A 25,247-nucleotide genomic window follows, 5' to 3' on the forward strand; every position below is an offset into this window, starting at 1 on the left:
ATGCTTCCCCTGGAATTTCTGAAGAAGATTCAATTGTGTATCGACATTATCATGAAATCTCCTCTACTCTCCACCCAGATTAAGAAGATGAATACTTATTATGCCATTTCCAAATGCATTTCATAGAATTCCCTACATGCTAACACTTCCTAGGTTCTACTTTTGTATGTCACCCTTTACATTTTTTGTAGATTTACTCTTTAAACTTTTTCAGGACTTTTTCGTTTCTTCAGACATTAATCCTTAGTAGGATTCCTATCTTAGTAGGATAGGGAATGAACATATAGAAGATCTCTTGGAAACTATTGGGATGCCTATTGTTCTCCACTATCCTCCCAATATCGCAATAAAGCACACTGAGACACTCGAAATGATTACTAAACCAGAGCAGGATGGAAGTTATCAATGAATTATTTCAAATACAGTAGTCTCTCGCTTATCCAACATAAACGGGCCGGCAGAACTTTGGATAAGTGAATATGTTGGATAATAAGGAGGGATTAAGAAAAAGCCTATAAACATCAAATTAGGTTATGATTTTACAAATTAAGCACCAAAACATCATGTTATACAACAAATTTGACAGAAAAAGTAGTTCAATACACATAAATGCTATGTAGTAATTACTGTATTTACGAATTTAGCACCAAAATATCACGATGTATTGAAAACATTGACTACAAAAATGTGTTGGATCATCCAGAACGTTGAATAAGCGAGTGTTGGATAAGTGAGACTCTACTGTACTGGGAAAGTAGATTTCCAGACATGCCCACAGAGTACAGCAATGGAAGAGGCATACTGTAGTTTGATAAGCTCCAGGCAAACATTGAACTAATACATTGCAACTGTAGCTTAATGTTATGTGGTAAGTTTCTTAATCTTTTTGTCTCATTGTGATTTTGCTATGTAATCCTATGTATTTAGGAGTCAATTTCATTATGATCAATGAAAATTCATCTCTAGTCCATGGAAAAGAAAGCATGGGGCCTCTCGAGGTTGTACAGCTACTTCTCCCATCTGCCTAAATCGCCATAGCCTGTGATAAGAGATAATGGGATTTATAATTCAACCTCTGGAGGACCTTATGTTCCTAGCTGTGCTGTAGTGAGCATTTAACACTAAAGCTGGAACCCACTGAGGGAATTGTTTTAATACCTGTGATGAGAAACTCCACAGGACATGGTGTTATCTGTAATGGAGAATGCTTTTTTAAAACACTGAATTAATTTCCAATAAGTGAGACTGGTGAACTCTGGGAAGGTGCTGCTCACTGTACATACGAAGCTTCTCCATTTGCGTAGAATGCTACACATGCATAGGCCCTACTGAGGCAATTCATCCCTATATAGATATCAAAAATGGAACCATCACACATTTTCCATGTATGGGCCCATATTAGATCTATGTACATCTGAACATAGGAGACAGATCTTTTAAAAAAAAATTAAAGAAATAGTACGACACAAGTATCTACAAGTAATACATTCCTGATCTTGTAGTGAAAACAGGAACCAACTATTTATTTACTTATTTACTTCACTTGTATACGGCTTTTCTCACCCCGGATGGGGGACTCAAAGCGGTTTCCAAACATATTATGGCAAAATTAAATGTCTACACAACAATAATAAAATACAACTATCAACTGAATCATAAAAACGCAATAACATTAACATTAAAACATAGAGTTTAAAACATTAATTTAAACAGTAGGTAAAGGTAAAGGTTTCCCCTGACATTAAGTCCAGTCATGTCTGATTCTGGGGGTTGGTGCTCATCTCCATTTCTAAGCCGAAGAGCCGGTGTTGTCCGTAGACACCTCCAAGGTCATGTGGCCGGCATGACTGCTTGGAACGCCGTTACCTTTCCGCTGGAGCGGTACCTATTGATCTATTCACATTGGCATGTTTTCGAACTGCTAGGTTGGCAGAAGCTGAAGCTAACAGCGGGCGCTCATTCCGCTCCTGGGATTTGAACCTGGCACCTTTCGGTCAGCAAGTTCAGCAGCTCAGTGCTTTAACACACTTTGCCACCGGGGCTCCTTATAGTTAAACAGTAAAATCACATAATTTAAAAATCAAAGTCCAGGACAGTTCCAATATCAATCTTTATTGCATGTAATCTCTGCTCATTCCTTTTAATTTTTATTGCCCGAAGGCCTGGTGCCATAGCCAAGTATTTACTTTTCTTCTGAAGGCCAGAAGGGAGGACGCTGATCTAATTTCATTGGGGAGGGAGTTCCACAGTCGAGGAATCACCACTGAGAAGGCCCTGTCTCTTGTCCCCACCAGTTGTGCCTGTGAAGGAGGTGGGACCGAGAGCAGGGCCTTCCCAGATAACCTTAACCTCTGAGGTGGTTCATAGAAGGAGATACGTTTGGACAGGTAAGCTGGGCCAGAACTATTTAAGGCTTTATAAGCTAGAGCCAGCGCTTTGAGCTCAGAAGCAAACTGGCAGCCAGTGGAACTGGTGTAACAAAGGGTTTGTGTGCTCCCTGTACCCTGTCCCAGTGAACAATCTGGCTGCCGCCTGTTGGACCAATTGAAGCTTCCGAACAGTCTTCAAAGACAACCCCACATAGAACGTGTTGCAGTAGTCTATACGGGATGTAACCAGAGTGTTGACTACCATGGCCAAGTCTGACTTCCCAAGGTATGGGCACAACTAGCACACAAGCTTTAATTTTGCAAAAGCTCCCCTGGCCACTGCCGAAACCTGGGGTTCCAGACTCAGTGATGAGTTCAGGATCACCCACAAGCTGCGAACCTGTATCTTCAGAGGGAGTGTAACCCCATCCAACACAGGCTGTGACCCTATGCCCTGTTCAGCCTTACGACTGACCAGGAGTATCTCTGTCTTGTCTGGATTCAATTTTAATCTGTTTGCTATCATCCAGACCATCACAGCGGCCAAACACCGGTTCAGGATCTGAACAGCCTCCTTAGCAGCAGGTGTAAAGGAGTAATCGAGTTGGACATCTTGTGCATACAGGTGACATCGAACTCCAAAACTCCAGATGATCTCTCCCAGAGGCTTCATGTAGATGTTAAACATCATGTGGGACAGTACTGAGCCTTGCGGGACCCCACTGAACAATGGCTGTGGGACCGAGCAAGTGTCCCCCTAAAACACCTGGGTACGGCCTTCCGGCCGCTGTAAGACAGTACCTCCTAGACCCATTCCTGCCAGGCATCCCAGAAGGATACTGTGATCTGTGGTATAATACATGTAATAACAATAATAATAATAATGGACTGTGTGATGTATTTTCACACAGTCCTAGACACTTGGGAAGTGTTCGACTTGTGATTTTGTAATATGAAATATGAAATCCAGCATATCTATCTTGTTTGCTGTGTCATAATAAAATAATAATGGAAAATAATACATTTAGTAATATAAGAAATGTTATAATAATACGATCAGAGTGGAATAATAAATGTATTATTAATAATAATAAAGAGTAAAATAAATGTAATACAGTAGAGTCTCACTTATCCAACGTTCTGGGTTATCCAACGCATTTTTGTAGTCAATGTTTTCAATGCATTGTGATATTTTGGTGCTAAATTCGTAAATACAGTAATTACTACATAGCATTTATGTGTAATGAACTACTTTTTCTGTCAAATTTGTTGTATAACATCATGTTTTGGTGCTTAATTTGTAAAATCATAACTTATTTTGATGTTTAATAGGCTTTTTCTTAATCTCTCCTTATTGTCCAACATATTCGCTTAGCCAACGTTCTGCCAGCCCATTTATGTTGGATAAGTGAGACTCTACTGTAGTAGCAACAATAATAGAGAAAAATAATAAATGTAATAATACCAATAATAAGAGAAAAATAATAAATGTACTATATATTCTCGAGTATAAGCTGACCCAAATATAAGCCAACCAGGACCCTCACCCAAGTATAAGCCGAGGGGGGCTTTTTCAGTCTTTAAAAAAGGGCTGAAAAACTAGGCTTATACTCGAGTATATACAGTACTTCTGGGTAGATGAAACTATGAGTATTTGTCTCACAAATATGGGGGTTATACTGCAATCTAAAATACATTTTTATAATAGGCTTTCATTTTACACCACCTCTGTGCCACCAACAGCTCAACATAACATGCGATCAGAACTTAAAACAATTATTATTTTCCCCCTGATTTTCTGACTATCTGCCTTGAGCAGGCACTAAAGAAATGCTGCATTCCTAATGTTTCTTTTCCAAGAAGTACGTCACAGAAATCATTTGTAACTCATAGCTTCCTATTTAGCCATGTTTATGAATGGGCTATTGATGCTTTGACCTACAAGGCATTGAGAATACCATGTCATGTGGAGTTTCTTCCATATCCTGCACATTCATTGATCTTTATTTGCAGCTCTGTAAATAAGCCTGTAAATGAGCCTCCTCTGCTATTTCAGACTCAAGGCTCCATCTGGTAGGAACAGGTGTTCTCTCCAATGCACTCAGAACAAATTAGAAATTTGTTCATAGCCTATCTGGTTGATTAGTCAAAAAGCAAATAAAGATGGAAAAGGATGTTTTTCTTTCTGCCAGTTGGAAACTATAACCTGAATGATACTCCGGATTAAATAAACATATAAGCATGAAAGGAAAACACTTTGCCTTTTTTCTCATCCTACACCCAGGTCATGAGGACCTGGTTCTCATTTCATTAATGTTTTAAAGCTGGGTTGTATCAATACAGACCACAGGTTAGGGCTCATGTGATGGCCTTTCCTTGTTCTTTTGGGTTTTCTAGCAGGAGATGATGTTTGTTTAAATTAACAGTGTTCATTCACATGAGCCTCTATCTTTACTCTGAAATGATATAGCTTTGACTTAGGCTTATGAACATAGGCACCCTAGGGAAGTTAAGCCTTTGAATAATAGAAAGTACAAAGCCAGAATCTTGGCCTTCAACCACAATGCAGATGAAAGCAACCATATTAATACCTGTAGTCAATTCACTGTTGTGGCAGGCTATAAATGAATGAATTGCCATAAAATAAGCCAAGGAATGCTCACTTGGTGTCCTGCCTTCAGCTGTGTTAGTAAAGCAGGTAGGGTTCAGAATCAAGACCACAACCCTATCAAAAATTGTCTCAGGCCCCTTTTACACTGCCCTATATCCCAGGATCTGATCCCATATTATCTGCTTTAAAATGAATTATATGAGTCTCCACTGCCAGATAATCTGGGATCAGATCCTGGGATATAGAGCAGTGAGGAAGAGGCCTCAGATTTAGGCTTAAACAAAGTGGCAGCAGAATTTTAAAACTGGGAAGGAAATCATACAGTCTTCCTAATATTCTTGGACTATAGCTGAGCAATATTCAAAACTATGTCTAGTACCTACGTCTAATGGGGATTGAAGTTAAACCGCATCTGGAAGACCACACAATCCCAACCCTGCCACAATAAGAAGAACCAAAACCAACAATAGGCAGAGACACACTCATGAATGCTGGTGTTATCTCTATCTTCCCCTGAATTAGAGGAACACTTAAGCATTGCAGTAGAATTCCTTATGATCTCACTGAATATACAGTGATACCTTCATTTAACAGTTTAATTCTTTCTATGACTGAGCTCTTAACTCAAAATGCTCTTATCTCAAAGCAAATTTTCAATTGAAATGCTTTTAATCTGTTCCGGTCACCCCGAACCCCCCTCCCTCTTTTTGTTAGATGTTTTAAATAAGAAAATGGACTTTATAAATAACATATAATGTATAAATGCACATTCACATTCAATTAAAAAGAATGATCAACTTTAAAATGGTAAGAGCAGAAAGTTGTGACAAGGAAGCACATTTGAGGCAATGAAATGTATGTTAGCCAGTGTAATAGCAAGGCAAAACCTGCACATTCACATGGAACAAAAAAAGAATGATCCACTTTAAAATGGTAGAAGCACAAAGTTATGGCACAATGGTAGAAGCAGAGAGTTTTAGGTGTTGTTTTGGGGGCTGGAGGAAAGGATTCAGGAGCCATCCCGGACCTTTGGGTTCGGGGTGACAAATGGGGACTCACCCACAGGTGGCTCCAGTTGGTCCTAGAACTACCCAGGGTTGAGTTCCCATAGGCCCAATGTCCCATTAAATCTGGGCCTTCTAGATCTAATGGGGCCTTTAATTAATTTGTAATAACAGCTATTCTGAACAGCTATTACCGGGGGCATCATCTGGATGCCTCGGTAAAAATCCAGACAGGTCCTGAGATATGGGCCTGTTTGGATGGGCCCATAATCCAGTTCAAAGAAGATATCCTGGGATATAAGGACAGTGTCGAAGGGGCCTGAGTCTTGCAATCTTTTTCAGTGGAATTAGTTCACTGTGTAGATCTTATCTGGACAAGGATACAGATCTTTAGCAGCAAAGCAACTGAACTAGTATCAATGAAACAAAGTACTGCACATGTGTATGCATTGCCCCCTAGTGTGATGGCTGTGCTTCCTCAACTTTTCTCTTCCTCTACTTGTCCTGTTTTTACTCCTGCTAGGAAAAAAAACCCCAGAAAAACACCACCCCTATCAACAGTGTTTACAATCCACACTAGTTGGAAAAGAAAGTTGAGATGCAGCAATAAGTGCATTGTGTTTGTTAAAGGAATTTGTGATTAATGCTAATTCACAGGTGGAAATGGAATGATGATTTCTTGGCAAGAAAGGATTTGTCATTGCTTTCCTCAGAAAATGAGAGAGTGATTTGCCCAAGGTTATCTAATAGGGTTTCATGGCCAAGCAGGTATTTGAAACCTAGTATCTCAGAGTTCAAGTACGACAAGCTACTAGACCATATTTCCACAACAATAAGATTCCAGTTTCCTTCCTAGAGGGCATTTAAAGACATTTTGGGGTAAAAAAAAATACATCTGGGAACCTCAAAGGTCACCTGTGACCCATAGGTCACTCTTTCCCGAACTCTGCTGTAGGCAAATACCTTTAACAGGAAGTTACAATGGGGACCTTTGGTGCCAAATCCAAATTTTCTTTGTGTGTGGAATTGCTTTCATAAAGAACTTGAGGTTACATTTTTATATCCTCCCACAAGGATGGTAAATACATCAAAAAACATCCGGGCGTTCCCTGGGAAACATCCTTGCAGACGGCCAATTCTCTCACTCCAGAAGCAACTCCAGTTGCTCCTGACACAAAAAAAAAAATTACAATGAGTTTGAGGAAAGAGTGATGATATCTAATGAAAAACAATTGGGTATTACCCATATCAAAATGGAAACATACTGCAAGAAAGGATGAATAACAGTAGCAGCAGCAATTACAACAGCAACCCTGTTGCAGCATGTTTTAGACTGTGAGAAATATAGGTCTGGGTACCACTTGATAGACCCCACTCAATTTGACAACTTCAGGCCAATTTCCAAACTCCCCCTTTTGGGCAAAGTCCTGGAACATGTGGTTGCCTCACATCTCCAGGTGATCTTGGAAGACACAAATTATATAGATCCGGCACAGTCTGGCTTTACGCCGGGAACATAGTACTGAAACAGCCTTGGTTGCCTTAGTGGATGATCTACTCCAGGAACTGGACAGGGGGAGCGTGTTCCTATTAGTTCTGCTAGACCTTTCTAGCAGAACCACAGTATCTTCTGGGACGTATTGTGGGAATGGGTCTTGGAGGTACTGTTCTACAGTGGCTCATGTTCTCCCTGGAAGCTCATTCCCAGAAGGTGTTGGTGGGGGACACCTGCTCAGCCCCGTAGCCATTGTCCTGTGGGATCCGCGGGGTTCAATACTGTCCCCCATGCTATTTAACATCTACATGAAGCCATTGGGAGAGATCATCTGGAGGTTTTGAGTTCAGTGCCATCTGTATGCAGATGCTGTCGAACTCTTTCACTCCTTTCCACCTGCTACTAAGGAGGCTGTTCAGGTCCTGAACCGGTGCTTGGAAGCTGTGATGGTCTGGATGAGAGCGAACAAATGGAAACTGACTCTACACAAGATAGAGCTCCTCGAGGTCAGTTGCAAGGCCGAACAGGGTATAGGGTAACAGCCTGTGTTGAATGAGGTTACACTCCCCCTGAAGACACAGGTTTGCAGTGTATGAGTGATCCTGGACTCATTGTTGAGCCTGGAACCCCAGGTTTTAGCAGTGTCTAGGGGAGTTTTTGCACAACTAAAACTTGTGCACCAGTTGCGCCTGTACCTTGCCAAGTCAGACTTGGCGATGGTGGTCCATGCTCTGGTTACATTCCATATAGATTACTGCAATGCGCTGTATGTGAGGTTGCCTTTGAAGACTATCAGAAGCTCCAATTGGTCCAACGGGCGGCAATCAGGCTGCTCACTGAAGCAGTGTACAGGGAGCATACCACCCCCCTGTTACGTCAGATCCATTGGCTGCCAGTCTACTTCCAAGCACAATTCAAAGTTCTGGCTTTAGCCTATAAAACTCTAAACAACTCCGGCCCAGTCTACCTGTCCGACCGTACCTCCCTCTATGAATCAAGATTGTTTGGGGAGGCCTTGCTCTCAGTCCCACCTTCTTCGCAAGTGCGACTGGTGGAGACGAGAGACAGGGCCTTCTCAAGCTGTGGAACTCCCTCCCTAGTGATATCAGTTCAGCCCCCTCCCTCCTACCCTTTAGAAGGAGAGTAAAAACCTGACTTTGGGAGCAGACCTTTGAAAAATAGCACCGTGCCACACTCTTAAAGGGTAGTTGTGCAAAATGATTACGGAACGGCCTTAGACCTTGTTTTTGGATAACGTATTTAACATTGAATTTTTTTTTTAAATTATGCTATTATGTATGTATTAATTTTAATTCTAATTTTATCTCATGCTTATGTTTTATGCCTTAAGGCACTGTATAAGTGTTGTTTGTAAGCCGCCTTGAATCCCCCTTGGGGTAGAGAAAGGCAGGATATAAATAAGGTAAATAAATAAATAAATAATAGAATTATTTTGAACAAAGTTAGTGAAGCAAGTGGCCTCTCATTCCCTCTTCCATGAAAGGTTAATCAACTCCCTAGATTTTTAAAATAACAAGTCTTTCTTCCTTATGCCAAATACATAGTTTTATCAAAGCTATGTTAAGGCTTATAGCCTGCACCTACAAATGGCAGCTTTTTTCTATCTCTATCAAAATTCTAGTAAAGCCAATGTATACTTTTAGGATTTGTAGTTGTTTCTAAAAAGCAACTTTTTACCATCTCTAAAAATAGAGAAGACAACATTTTTATCTCGAACAAGGTCACGCAAGTGTGTAACATCTCCTTACTACATATTTGCAGAAAGAGACTTTTCTACATCAAACGTTTCCTAAAAGATACATCAAAGCATTTCTAAAAACAGCAAGGTCATTTATTAGAATTCATAACTGCACAGAGACTATTATACTATTTATTTCAATGACTTTAAAAATAAACATTTCTTTTATTTTAAAAGCCTCTTTATAAATATTTCTGGGGGAAATTTTTTTTACTTCTAACAATGGGGTGAAAGTTCTTCTTATCAAGTAGAATTTGATATGCCTGTTGTTGTGCACCTGATTCAGCAAATGAGCATAAAACATCACTGAATAGCACGTCATTCCTCTCTTTCTCCAGTTAGAAAACGATTTAGATTCTATCTACCGATGAACAAGGTTTTTTTGCAACAGTTTTTGTAACATATCTGTCCCCTTAATAACTTCTGCCTGTCTGCAAAATGAATATTCTTTCTTACTGTCTTGCCAGCTTTCTCTGTGGGTAAGGAAACATTCCACCAGATTATACAGTAGCTTCCCCTATTAATCAGATTTCAAAACCAGATCCTGCTGGTATCCTTTTTTCTAAAATTAGACCGACTGCTTCCTGCTGCAATGCTGAACACAAAGAGACACTATCTCATCTGCACAGTAAAGCACATGAAATATTTCCTTCAGGGTATCAACTCTTGTTGCTCTCTCTGTCACAAAGCAAAGTGGTTTGAATTAAAGGAAAGCAAAAGTATCAAAAATGCATAACTATGAGGTAAACAGTATGTAAAAAAGTCTCACTTGACTCAAGTGACATATCCGAGACCAAGGATTTACGCATTTCTGTCCACCCACAAGTATCTCTTCTCTAATTTTGTCCACCTCTGAGGCATTGTGGAGGTAGTCCTCAGGGAATGAAATATTGGGACTTTTTCATCAGGTTGGGTGTTCTTGTCATTTGCCATCAGAGGCGGTCCAACCATAAGGCGAAATAGGCATTTGCCTGTGGCGCCATCGTCCCGGGGGCACCATCGTCCTGGGAGGAGGGCACCACTCTCCACCTCCTTCTCTTTCGGGCCTTCCAGCGGCCGCGCTGGGCCTTCCGGCCAGCGCAGACCCACCTTCGCACCACGCAAGCCCACCTTTGGGGCCTTCAGAGATTGTGAGGTCTGTAGGAACTTGGAAGCTAGGTATGTGGGGTTTATATATCTGTAGAAGGTCCAGGGTGGGAGAAAGAACTTTTCTTTGAAGCAGGTGTGAATGTTGTAATTAATCACCTTGATTAGCATTTAATGGCCCTGTGGCTTCAAGGCCTGGCTTCTTCTTGCCTGGGAGAATCTTTTTTTGGGAGGAGTTAGCTGTCCCTGATTGTTTACTGTCTGGATTTCTTCTGTTTTCAGAGTGTTGTTCTTTATTTATTGTCCTGATTTTAGAGGGTTTTTTTTAATACTGAGGGCTATCTGGGTTATCTAAGTCCACACTGCCCTATATCCCTGTTCAATGTTTAGTGCTAAATTTGCAAATATAGTAATTCCTACATAACATTACCATGTATTGAACTGCTTTTTCTATTGATTTGTTGTAAAACATGATGTTTTGGTGCTTAATTTTTCAAATCATAATGTAATTTGATGTTTTATAGGCTTTTCCTTTATACTTCCTTATTATCCAGCATTTTCACTTATCCAACGCTTTTATTTTTCAGTGATTGGTTTGGGGGGTGCCAAAATTCTGTTCGCCTACACTTGAAAAATACCTAGGGCCGGCTCTGTTTACCATCCATCTCACTCCCTTATTCCTTCTCAGCTTGCCTACGGTTTCCCAAAGACCAGGAAAAAATAGACTTTCCCCAACTAGCTATCCTTTTTGTAATCCAAAATATTTTTGATGGCTTCATCTCGAATGAATGCTGAAATTCCATTCACTCACCCTGCCCCACCTCCCACTAAGACTAGCATGAGGATATGGATCAACTCACTTTCCTGCCTTTATAAATTCTTCCCGAAGTCCTGGTTATGTGGACTGTTATAATGAGGGTTTGCACTTCCAAAGTTACCATTCGTTGGGACCTTCCATACCTATATTCTTTACATTTGTGAAGAAGGATACCCATACACCAGGGGTCCCCAAACTAAGGCCCGGGGGCCACATGCGGACCATCAAAGTCATTTATCCAGCCCCCATGATGGCGGCTCCCTCCTCCGCCTTTCCCGCCCCCTCCTTCACCTGTTGTGCACCTTCTAAAGCTTTGCTTGTTTGTAATGGAATTTAATTATTATTTAATTAATAATTTACTAAGGGGTGCTTTGCCAGTGCTTTTGGTGCACAAAGGCAAAAGGGGGTTGGACTAAATGGCCCAAGGGGTCTTTTCCAATCCTCTTCATCATCATCATCATCATCATTATTATTATTATTATTATTATTGGCACAAAGACACAGTATAACAGCAAATGAGATATATAAATATGCTGGATTTGAACACTTCCCCAGCGTTTAGGACTGTGTGATGGATAATGATGATGATGAGTATAATTATTAACAACACTGAGGCTGGGTGGCCATCTGTCAGGGGTGCTTTGCTTGTGCTTTTGGAGCACAAAGGTAGAAGGGGGTTGGACAAGATGGCCCAAGGTATCTCTTCCAACCTTCTTTATTATTTTTATTATGATTATGATTAACATTGAGGCTGTATTTCTTCCCGTTTGGTTTTTTTTTTACTTCAAAATAAGAGATGTGCAGTGTGCATAGGTATTTGTTTATAGTTTTTTTTTTCAACTATAGTCCGGCCCTCCAACAGCCTGAGGGACCATGAACTGGCCCCCTGTTTAAAAAGTTTGGGGACCCCTGCCATACACTCTGCTGAAAGAGAGAGCAGGCAGCCAAGGATGGTGGCTCATGAAAGACCACATGTCCTTATGCTCTTTCACATTTCAAGAGCTCCCATTAGTTTGCAATCTGAGGGGTCCATGTAAATACTACTCCCTTGTGAGAATCTCCAAGGTCCTCCACTTCACTTATTGGTTCAGCATGGTGTAGTGGTTTGAATGTTGGTGTGGGCCTCTTGGAAACTAAAGTTCAAATACCTGGTTGGCCATGGAAACCCATAGGGTGAACTTGGGAAAATCACATGGTCTCAACTTTAGAGAAAGGCAACCATAAACTACTCTGAACAAATCTTACCACCCCATGATAATTACATCTAAGTTGCTGTTAATCAGAAGCTACTTGAAAGCACACAAGAATGACAATTCAATAGGAGGAATTCCAGCCAAAGCTTTTGCCCTGTTGGATTCTTATCATTTCACTGGAAATCCAGATGAGATCATCTTCTGATTTCAGCTTCACCTCCTGCTTCTTCTGTCTTGTTTATTTCTATTAAAAAACAGTTAAAAAGGAGAAAAGACTTAACTACTAATTTTTTTATTGCACAATTTATCTGTTTATCTGAAAAGACCCTGCCATGTAATCACATTTTGCAGCAACAGCCATAGACATAAAAAAATGAAGAAACGTGTTGGAGTATTGAAATTCCCTTGTCTAAATTTTGGGGGCTTTCCTATTCTAGACTGAGATGAAGGAGCACATCAATAATCCATTGTGTTTACAACTGAACCAGTCAAAGGGTGCCCTATTTGTTATTTGTAGGAGAGGATATGGAATAACACAGTGGTGTATCTCCCTCTGTTGTAATGGAAACACTGATGAAACAATGCCTATGAATGCCAGTGTTAATTATTTGTTGCTAAAAACAACCACAAGCCATATCAAAGAAATGCATTTCCCACCCTCTGCTTGAGTTCGACTCTTATCCTGTTCAACTTATGAAATATCAGAGATCTAGTTAATCTCAAATTTAGTACAGATCAGTCATCAACAGAAAAGTGTTACAAGGTAAAGGCATGTTCTGTTTCTGTACTGAAAATAGGGAAGTCACAGGAAACACAATACAGCAAAACTTCAAGGTGACTTTGATTCCTTTGACATCAGTGGAAGAGATTACTACAACTCACCAGATATTTTGTAAGAGAGGTCACTGCCTTTATCTGTCTGCAGCCTTAGGATAGTTCCATGACTTTCACATGCCCTGAAAAACGTTTACAGACAGACCATGTCTGTATGCCTGTTTCTAGCAGCCATAATGCATGTGAGCATTGTGCTAAAGACTTCAAAATATGAGAAAGAGTTTTTGATTATTGCAGTGCTGAATTTAAATTCTAAATTCTAAACAGTGGAATTAGCTAGAAGCACAAATGGGGAAACAGCCACAATTTATCAAGAATTGAAATAGATGCCTCAACATTTGAAAGCGTATTTTAGATCGTCAGAATGGTAGTACCCAGTTTCACATCAAAATTCCAAGTGGAGGCTTCTTGGAAGTTGAAAAGGGGGACTGCAATTTTGACACATCATGAGCTTGGTTGCTGTCCAAGTTGTAGTGGCTGCTTTCATGTCAAAATTCCAAACAGAGAGATTCCCAGAAACAATAAGTGGGTCTGTCATGACTCACTGGGATTTTTTAAAAGGATCAGAAACAAAAAGGGCTTCTGTAAGGGCTCTGAAGTTTCCCAAGGAAGAAAAATAAGGGCTAAGACAGTGCATCTCAAAGTGGTGTGCCTAGACCAGGGGTCCCCAAACTAAGGCCCGGGGGCCAGATGCAGCCCATCGAAGCTATTTATCCGGCCCCCACAGCACAAGGGCAGAAGGGGGTTGGGCTAAATGACCCAAGGGGTCTCTTCTTCTCTTACAACCCTTATTATTATTATTATTATTATTATTATTATTATTATTATTATTATTATTATTATTATTATTATTATTATATAACATTGAGGCTGGGTGGCCATCTGTCAGGGATGCTTTGGTTGTGCTTTTGGTGCACAAAGGCAGAAGGAGTTGGATTAAATGGCCCAAGGGGTCTCTTCCAACCCTCTTTATTATTATTATTATTATTATTATTATTATTATTATTATTATTATTATTATTATTATTACATTGAGGCTGGGTGGCCATCTGTCAGGGGTGCTTTGCTTGTGCTTTTGGCACACAAAGGGAGAAGGGGATTGGACTCAATGGCCCAAAGGGTCTCTTCCAACCCTCTTTATTATTGTTGTTGTTGTTGTTGTTGTTAATTATTATTGCTTGGTGGCCAACTATAGTCCGGCCCTCCAACGGCCCAAAGGATTGTCAACCGGCCTCCTGTTTAAAAAGTTTGGGGACCCCTGGCCTAGACCATGAGCCATTACCTGCTGGTTCTTGGAGAGTTTTCTAGAAAGAAAGAGCCAATTTCAACTAATGGGAACAAATATGGTGCTAATTCCTGCAAACTAGTAGAAGACAATTGCCAGTGTCCCACCTCAGATAGCTTTAGAAGCAGAATGTTTAAAAAGGAAGAATGAACATAATCTAATAGAATATTGAAATCATATATAATTGGGGTGTGCAAAACTTCATTTTTCATTTGTAATTCATTAGATTCGAACATAAGACTCGATATTAAAAAAAAACAAGAGGGGCGCTCATACAAAAAACTTAAGATTCTAAACACCGACATATGATTTTCGGATGATTTTGTAACTTTGTGGCTCCAGGTCTCTGTCATGGGCACAATTTCTTCCCCAAGAGGGATGGGTTTGCTTCCCCAAAGAAGCCCGGAAGAGGGTGGTGAGGCTGGAGTGGAGGAAGAAGATCTGGTTTTCCTCCAAAGTGGGTGGTGAGGGAGGAAGGAATGCCTGGCTGGATGGACAGGCAAGAAAGAAGCCTCTCCACATATGGCTAGCCCAGAGAGAGAGGCAGAGACCACACTCACATTTAGGCTTCAACGTAAAAAGCAAGCAGAATTATAGGAAATGTAGTTTGGGGCAGAGCCTTTTGAATTCTCTGGCACTGATGATCCAAAGGCAATACAGCAACTTCTCCAACTTGGAGAGGGAAAACCCAAGCACTTTAACGTGGGAAGCGAGCAGAATTCTGGGAAATGTAGTTTAGGGTGGGGCCTTTTGAATTCTCTGTCACAGGTCTTCCCAAACTTCATTTCCCAGAATTCTGCTTACCACCTTGTGCCTCCTCCTCCTCCTCCTTCATGTTCATTCTCTAAAGGGATTTTGAGTTAAAAGATAGGGATTGTTGGGAATTGAATCAACCCTGTGAGGTAGGCAAAGTTGAGAGGCAGTAACTCCAATGTTTACCTAGTAGGTTTCCTATTATTATTATCATTTCAAAGGCTGGATGGGCATCTGTTGGGGGTGGTTTGACTATGCTTTTGCTGCCTGGCAGAATAAAGGGGCTTGGACACCCCACCCCACCCCATCCCTCATGTAATTACTTAATGAAAAGTAACAAAGAATCTGTTAACTTCATTATAGTAATGAAACAGATACTTGCAATATTTTAAAAACACTTTGGAAATGATTCTCTGTGCCACCCTAATTTTGTAGTGAGTATAAAAGCATTTCTTTTATTGATCGCACAGGCATAATATGTAACTGGGCAGTGATTGTGTTCCAACACAACCATTCATTCACTGCTCAGCTGTGGATGGCTTCCAAAGGTAATTATATCAATTCTTCTTTAACGTCCTTTTTCCATGCTCTGTACTTTAGGATGGGAAACCATTGGCTCTCCATTTTCTTTCCCTTTCATTAGTTCCTAACCGTGACTCCTGTAATTTTACCAGTAGTAGTTCAGTTTCACTTACCACAACCAATATTAAAGTACTGTGGGAATTCAGGAAATTTACATCACTGATCAGAAGTTCCTTACCTCTGCCTAAACTTTTCTTTATGCATCACTTCCTGAATCCACATCGTTTGATACTGATATTAGTTGTCATTGTTCTTGTGGTCTTCAAGCTACTTCTGACCTATGTTGACCTTAAGCCAATCCTATGACAGTGACAGTGTTTTCTTCGCAAAAGTTTCATCAGAGAGGTTTTGCCTTTGGCTTCTTCAGAACCCGAGAGTGTGATTTTCCCAAAGTCATCCAGTAGCTTCATAGCTGAATGGGGATTTGAAGCCTGGTTTTCAGAGTCCTACTGCTACACTCAAGCCACTACACCTTGAAGATTTTCTCCTCACATATATACACTTCACTTGCCTCATTTCCAACTGACCTCTGAACAAACCTCTGATGAAACTTGCCACAGGCGAAACGTCAGGAAATAATACTATTGGAATATGGCCACACAGCCCGAAAAACTCACAGCAACCCAGCTGTAGTTCTGTAGTTCTATGGAGTAGTCTAGAGCTCCCTAGCATATCATTCCAGATTCACTAAACTATAAACCCCAAGATTCTGTAGAACGGCACTATTCTAGTTAAAGAAGGTTTAGGTGACATAACTATACAGTTCACACACACATACTGATCCTATTCTTCTGTTTGAAGAAGGATCATGGTGAATACTTATTATCCTTCTTCCCCATCTTAGCAGATATGGGAAAAAACCATCTGTCCCTTTGGCTCTCCTTCAAAATGCATCACTCCCCTACCATCACCATAACCAATATTATAAAGAAACAGACAGACAGACAGACAGATTTTTTTTTTCGTGTCAGGAGCAACCGGAGTTGCTTCTGGAGTGAGAGAATTGGCCGTCTGCAAGGATGTTGTCCAGGGGACGCCTGGATGTTTTAATGTTTCACCATCCTTGTGGGAGGCTTCTCTCATGTCCCCGCATGGAGCTGGAGCTGATAGAGGGAGCTCATCCGCACTCTCCCCAGGTGGGATTCGAACCTGGCAGCTTTCAGGTCAGCAACCCAACCTTCAACTCACTAGGCTTTTATCCCCTTGGCCACCAGAGGCTCCTAGACAGACAGATAAATGAGTATGTGCATGATCTGATTTCTCATGACTTGGACTCAAATTATCTGAGTGCAGCAGATGGAATATTTTAGAACAGAATTCACCTGAAGGAAGGGAAAGAAAGGTGTTGTTGGGGCAATTGTGTGTTTGTTTTTACTTGTCACCTGCTGGAACGCACTGTTCAAGGAAAAGGGTGTTGAAAGAGAACAGGCAAAACATATTAATATTGGTCTCACATTTTGTACTCTATGCTGGGTGACCTTTGCTGGGTTTCCTAAAGCAAGCAATGGCATTAAGGCTACGTTTTAACTCCAAACAGAAACCAGTTATAAACCGGCTTGGCTATTATGGCTCTCTTTAAAGAATGCAGAGATCAAGATGCTAAGAATTCCTTTTCAGAGAAGCCACCTTCTTCAGCCTTCACAGAACTACAAGGATTAAACGGATTTTGATTTTCAGTACAGATATGAACCAGATCACCAGAGTTGCTCAAACCAATGCTTAGGGAAGTTGCTTGTTTGAACCAGTTTCCACTGGATCTTCCATCAACATGAGCACTGGTTATCTCTTCCATGGCACTAAAAGACAACAGAAAACAGATTAGCCTTAATTGTTCTGGACCCAGGAAAACTGGAAACTTTGGGCTAAGTCCCAAGATCTGTCAGCCCAGCAACCTCTCAGGTTATGGTCTTATTACACTAATATTAGTGTAATGATAAGGACAGATTTTGTTAGATATGAATTCCATATGGTTTGGTGTCAGAAGTCATGGGTGGTGGCTCACATATGGGAATGGGGGTGGGTGGGATTGGGGAAATAATATTTGTTTTGTGATTGTTGAATTTCATAGAATGTATGCTCTTTTCACATAATCACAAAAAATTATAGATGCTGGATGTTATTGTGTTATGATGCTGCTTCAGTGTTCCATACAGATGAAAAATTCTGTTATCAGAACTTTCTCCCTCCCTCTCTCGCTCCCTCCCTCAGCTGCTCAAGATACATTTATGTTCCCCTTGCAGTTCCTTTATAGAACCCATCTCATGTATCAGTTAAATCTGAATTCAATACTGTTGCAGCAGTAGCTTCCCACATCTTCTGCAAGGGTGAATTAAAGCGTAAAGCAGAGGAGGAAATATGTGGCAAATCTGTGAGCCAGTTCTCTGCACTTGAAACCCTCTGGAGGCATCATGGATTGCCAAAAATGGAAAGCCAAGCAAACAAGAAAAATACCAACTTGGCCCTTTATATATATATTTTTAAACCCAGGCATTTAAAAAGAAAATATGATACTGTTCCATTATCCGGGCGGAGACCAATAGGGGGCGCTAGTGAGAAAAGGATTGTCCATTTTACAGGGAGGAAGTTAAAGGAGAAAAACTATTTTCCACATTTTTGCTGGTTATTCCCCCTCCCCACTTCCCTTACCATAAATGAGGGCTGTTTTCACAATGGGGACATGGGTGAGGGGAATAATATAAAAACAGGGGGAAATTGTTTCACTCCCTCAACCTACGCTCTAGCCCCTAAAATGGACTGTCCTCCTCTCTTCTTTCTCTAGCACCCCCTAGTGGCCTCCACCTGGATAATGGGATAGTACCAAAAATATTAAATAGTATAAAGGGGCCCCTGATGGCACAGTGTGTTAAAGCACTGAGCTGCTGAACTTGCAGACCAAAAAGTCCCAGGTTCAAATCCCGGGAGCGGAATGAGCGCCTGCTGTTAGCTCCAGCTCCTGCCAACCTAGCAGTTCAAAAACATGCAAATGTGAGTAGATCAATAGGTACCGCTCCAGCGGGAAGGTAATGGTGCTCCATGTAATCATGCCGGCCACATGACCTGGGGATGTCTATGGACAACACCGGCTCTTCAGCTTAGAAATGGAGATGAGCACCAACCCCCAGAGTCGGTCACGACTGGACTTAACGTCAGGGGAAACCTTTACCTTTACCTATAAGGGAGGGAGCTACAATCTGGGTAAAAGTCTTCCAAAGGAGACACTTCACCCAGGACAGAATAGAAAAAGGGGGATTCAACAAACCTGGAGGGCTTGAGAGTTTCATACATACCATGGAAGAGTTACATAGTCTTGGGCCATACATTGTTGATCCCTGACTTAACCATATGGCATATTCAACTTTACCTCTAATACAGGGAAATGTCTGGAGTGAATGAAGGAAAGCTGAGAGGAAAGGGCAAGCTGGATATCAAAACTCTCTCCCTCACTCCCTATAGCATTTTGGCTTGAGGTGGCTATCTGTATATGCTGTCACTCTTACTTGAATAAATAAATAAAAGATCATCTTTTTTCATTTTGCCTTGTCTCTCATTCTTTTTTATGGTTTTTTTCTTTTTCACTGGCATTTGATTGCCACCCTCCTCTTTCCATCCCTCTTCCCCATCTCTTTGTCTTATTTTATCTCTCATCTTCTCTAGTGAGCACCGTCAATGGTGAGGGATGACTAAAGCTGCAGTAAACCATCTGGATGCTAAAAACTCTCCCGTGATTTAAATTTAATATGCGAAATGCTATTTCACAAATTATGCCATTTATGCATATGTTTGCCTGTTACAAAGTGTTATGAGATATTTACAGTCTCATGCCATCATACCAGTGGGCATGCAGGTGATGCTCCAATGTTTACATACTCAAAAACACAAAGAAAATATAGCAGAAAAAAGCATTTTTAATAAACAAATCATAGAATCATAGAATAGTAGAGTTGGAAGAGACCTCATGGGCCATCCAGTCCAACTCCCTGCTAAGAAGCAGGAAATCGCATTCAAAGCACCCCCGACAGATGGCCATCCAGCCTCTGCTTAAAAGCCTCCAAAGAAGGAGCCTCCACCACGGCCCCGGGGAGAGAGTTCCACTGTCGAACAGCCCTCACAGTGAGGAAGTTCTTCCTGATGTTCAAGTGGAATCTCCTTTCCTGTAGTTTGAAACCATTGTTCCGTGTCCTAGTCTGCAGGGCAGCAGAAAACAAGCTTGCTCCCTCCTCCCTTTGACTTCCCTTCACGTATTTGTACATGGCTATCATGTCTCCTCTCAGCCTTCTCTTCTGCAGGCTAAACATGCCCAGCTCTTTAAGCCGCTCCTCATAGGGCTTGTTCTCCAGACCCTTAATCATTTTAGTCGCCCTCCTCTGGACGCTTTCCAGCTTGTCAACATCTCCCTTCAACTGTGGTGCCCAAAATTGGACACAGTATTCCAGGTGTGGTCTGACCAAGGCAGAATAGAGGGGGAGCATGACTTCCCTGGATCTAGATGCTATTCCCCTATTGATGCAGGCCAAAATCCCATTGGCTTTTTTAGCTGCCGCATCACATTGTTGGCTCATGTTTAACTTGTTGTCCACGACGACTCCAAGGTCTTTTTCGCACATACTGCGGTCAAGCCAGGCGTCCCCCATTCTGTATCTTTGATTTCCATTTTTTCTGCCGAAGTGAAGTATCTTGCATTTGTCCCTGTTGAATTTCATTTTGTTAGTTTCAGCCCATCTCTCTAGTCTGTCAAGATCGTTTTGAATTCTGCTCCTGTCTTCTGGAGTGTTAGCTATCCCTCCCAGTTTTGTGTCGTCTGCAAACTTGATGATCGTGCCTTCTAACCCTTCGTCTAAGTTGTTAATAAAGATGTTGAACAGAACCGGGCCCAGGACAGAACCCTGCGGCACTCCACTTGTCACTTCTTTCCATGAAATGAAAGTACTGTATAAAACTGTAATTTAAGATAAGACTGTCCAACTCTGATTAAATCATTATTCTGACCTTCTTCAATGTCTTCTTCACTTGAATATAAGCCGGGTTTTTCAGCCCTTATTTAGGCTGAAAAAGCCCCCCTTGGCTTATACTTGAATGAGGTTCCTAGCAGGAAGGCATGGGGCTGAAAGAAGCCCTTCTTTCAGCCCCACGCCTTCCCGACAGGACCCTCATCTCTCTGCACAGCAACCCAGCTGGATTGCAGTGTTGAGAGGGGAGGAGAGGGCGCATATTTTCCTCTCCTTCTTGTGTGCCTTCCTCTCCTCCTCTCGCGGGTCTTTCCTAGTTTTCCTTATTTATATACACACAGCATTTCCCCCAAAATATATAGTTAAAATAACTATGGTGATTATTGGAAAGATATGTAAGCACATTTACATTGAAGAAGGTCAGAATAATGATTTAATCAGAGTTGGACATTTTCACCTAAGACCACGTCAGCCTTATGGTTGCCTTCAATTTTAATACCGTATAAATGTAACAATGTTGCCCTAGCATTGAAAGCCTCAGTGATCACATAAAATGACGTGGTAGGTCTCATTCATCCCATGGACCTTGCGTTTGACACATGTGTCTTAAAACAAAGTTGATGAAGTATTTGCTATGATAGGAACTGTATTCTTTCAGGAATAATATTGGATGGGGGCAGTGGGGCGGGAAGCATCCTATCCCTAGGGAAAAGAGGAACCAATAATGAGTAGGCTTGAGGATCAGTGTGACCTGTGGCCAAGCCCCATCCTCCACACAATTCCACATTTGCAGCCCACGCTTTTTAAAAACCTCTTTTAGAAGGTTAGTATCATCACTCTAAAGGAGGGATTAAGTCAAGGACACTCCTATTGAGGTTTTTTTTTTAGTTTCAAGTGTCAACAGAGTGCCATTGTAAATTTACTGAAAAAATGTAGGAGCCCTCTGGAAGTGATTAGCTGAGGAAACTGCTTGAGGCAAAAATAATCTTGCAGTTTCGCTTTGTGTCTTCTTTCTGTGAGAGACAATTATTATTTCAGTGCTTTCTATCAACAATTCAGGATCTGTTTAAACTGAAAATGGACAATTCCATGGGGCAATTTATGGAAGTTATAATTAGTTCCAACCTGAATACTCTGTGCAGTAAAGAGGGCCACACTGTTGCAAAACACCACATCATTTGATACCATGCTTTGATGCAATTATCCAATCTGAGGTTTTGAGTAATCTGAGTTTAGAGTAATTTGACATTAGGAAACCTTGAAGAGTGGTTATCAGTACGCTAAAGACAAGTAAAGCATGGAGGAAATTTTTAACTGAATCCAATCTTGAAAGCAAAAAAATAACCCAGGAAATGGGTGCAAGAGAGAAAACTTTGAGAGAGGGTTCAATAACAACAACAACAACAACAACAACAACAACAACAACAACAACAACAACTTTATTTTTATACCCCTCCACCATTTGTCTTCTCTGGATTAAGTTTCAGTTTGTTAGCCCTCATCCAATCCATCGCAGCAGCCAGAAACTGGTCAAAGATCTAGGAGACTTCCTTGGAATTCAGTGGAAAGGAGTAATAGAATTAAGTGTCATCTGCGTAGAGATGGCACTGAACTCCAAAACTCCAGATGACCTCACCCAGCAGTTTCATGTAGATGTTAAAAAGCATGGGAGATTGAATCGAATTTTGTAGGACCCCACAGGTCAATGGCCAGGGATCCGAGCAGGTGCCCCCAGCTTCACCAACTCCAGGAAGGAGCGGAGCCACTGCAAAGCAGTGCCCCAAGATCCATTCTGGAGTGCCATCCCAGAAGGATACTATGGTTGATGGTATCAAAAACTGCTGAAATGTCCAAGAGAACCAACAAGGACATATTCCCCCTGTTTAGCTCTCTGCAGAAGTCACCCACCAGGGCAACCAAAGTCGTCTCCGTACTGTGACCAGGCCTGAAACCAGACTGCGATGGATTAAGATAATTGGTTTCATCTAAGAATCCCTGGAGCTGAAAAGCCACCACTTACTCTAGAACTTTGCCCAGGAAATTAGAAATTGGCTGGTAGTTGTTCAGTATCAAGGAATCTAGGAATGCCTTTTTAATACTGGTAGCCAGATTTTGTTCATTTTCATGGTTTCCTTCCTTCTGTTGAAATTGTCCACATGCTTGTGGATTTCAGTGGCTTCTCTGCAAGTCTACATAGGGACCACCAAGCAGAGCACCTAAACACGATTCAAGGAACATGAAAGGCACTGCAAACTAATCAACCAGAGAAGTCTGCAATAGCAGAGCACTTGATGAACCAACCTGGACACAGTATATTATTTAAGAAAACAGAAATGCTTGACCACTCCAACAGCTATCATGTCAAACTACACAGAGAAGCCACTGAAATCCACAAGCATATGGACAATTTCAACAGAAAGGAGGAAACCATGAAAATGAACAAAATCTGGCTACCAGTATTAACAAATTCTAAAATCATAACAGTAAATAAGGAGCAACCCTCTGAAAACAGAATAATTCTAGACATGAATCAATCAGGGACAGCTAACCCCTCTGAACAAAGTATTTCCCCAGGCCAGGATATGAAGCTTGGAAGGCCATTTAATGCTAATCAAGGTGATTAATTACAACATTCACACTGGCCTCCAACAGACAAGAGTTTGATTTCCCACCCTGGACCTTCCACAGATATATAAACCTTCCTTGCTTAGTTTTCCAATATACCTCACAACCTCTGAGGATGCCTGCCATAGATGTGGGCGAAACGTCAGCAGAGAATACTTCTGGAACATGGCCATACAGGCCGGAAAACACACAACAACATCCTTTTGATTTTATTCAGGGGTAATTTTCCTTTAAGGAAGGTCACTTGGATTAATTTGGCTTTGGAATAGTCTTTGAATTTAGCAGATAAGATGCACACCTGATTTGCATCTTGAAAATTAACATTTGCTCAATGGAAACACATTTCCATGTGCCTTAAGTGGCTAAATATTGGAGCATTATAAAACAAATGACTACCTTCTGTAATTCAATAGATTAAGGACCTTGTAATCCCCTCAACATTTCAGGGTATAGCATAGAAACAAATGCTGTATTTGTAACATTTATATATCCTTTATCTTCTGGGTTGCTCAAGGTGGTATATATTGTCTTCATACATATCTAAGTAACACCAAGAGACAGTGACTCAATTGAGGATTTATGGGCTTTATGGGTGAATGGGAGAGAAGATCTGAACCTGATCTTGCACATTCATGGTCTCACATCCTGACCACTATATGACATTCTTGGTGGGACTGGTTCATAGGTAATAATGCTGAGTGCATAATTTCCATTGCTAGGCTGGTGTATTGGGTTAGGTTGTCTGTGTAATTCAATGCGCTTTTCTGTTTTATACGTAATATCCTCCATTATTATCCAAACTTAATTTGTCCATGGAGCCTTTTTGTCTGATCTGGATAATCTCTGTCCTTTTTAATAATAACATGTAATACTGACGGCATTTTCTGTGTCTACTGGTGATTATTTTGCTGTAATAAAGCTATGTTTTTCAGCATCTGCACAGTTTATTTGAGCCTTTAAATTGTGTGTCCTAAATATTCACCCACACTTCTTTCCAAAAGCAATACAGTGGGTGCCTGCTAAAGTTTTAACCCAGTGTGATCTGTGTGTCCAGCTACATTTTCTGCTCTACTAGGTTTTAATAGCCTTATCTTTAAAGCACATAAACAACTCTAGCATTTGATCTCCTCAGCGCATTCCCTGTAGTTTGGGGAGAAGGGGCTTGAAAGATCTTAATTTTTAATCATAATTTTCATCCATGTTCCCTGGATTCTTTGGGGCGGAGAATCAAAAAACAAAACAAAAAAACAAAACAAACAAAACAAAAAATAAATTGTATACCTGCAAAGCTTCTTAATTTTCTTCTCATAATCCTGTGAATCACGTGGGTCAGAAATACCTCTACCATCCTTGGTCATATGATAAGCTTCATATTAGTTGTTAACTGTTTCTATCCAGAAAGAGCATATTTAGTCTCCAGGAAGTCTAAAAAGTAACTTATAGACCAACCTTCCACTAATACCTCCTAGATTTCTTCAAGTCTTTTGAAAAATTAATTTACACAATTTATATATATTTCAATCATGTGATCATTATAACAGTTCAAATTAGTTAGCAACAAGACACATATCTCAAACTCTCAAAATGCAGCAGCACATAGTCCCATAGGTTTTGTATTCCTTGGACCACTAGTAGATGGTGTCAATGTCAATCCTAAATAATAGGTAGACTTGGGACTTCACCAGACCGGGGGGGGGGGGGGGAGCAGAAGGAATGGTTTTATCCATCTTTCTCCATCTTCTGGAACAGCCAACTATCCCACATCTTTTCTACATTGTTCTCCATCTTCCCCCCACTTTCTCCCAGTTTGGACCGTCAAATTTCAGACAATACGGTCTGCGGGCACTATTTCCATGCATTTAGGAGATGGAGCACCAAGGAGTCCCTC

At 41.0% G+C, this 25,247-nt stretch overlaps 1 long non-coding RNA gene across 1 annotated transcript in view; it reads left to right on the top strand.

Annotated features, from left to right (window-relative positions):
• The window catches only part of LOC103279865 (uncharacterized), a 79,711-nt gene that overhangs the window by 35,810 nt on the left and 18,654 nt on the right, over nucleotides 1–25,247 (top strand). The window lies entirely within an intron of this gene.

The sequence above is a fragment of the Anolis carolinensis genome, chromosome 4 (assembly GCF_035594765.1).
Source record: "Anolis carolinensis isolate JA03-04 chromosome 4, rAnoCar3.1.pri, whole genome shotgun sequence".
NCBI classification, from domain to species: Eukaryota; Metazoa; Chordata; class Lepidosauria; order Squamata; family Dactyloidae; genus Anolis; species Anolis carolinensis.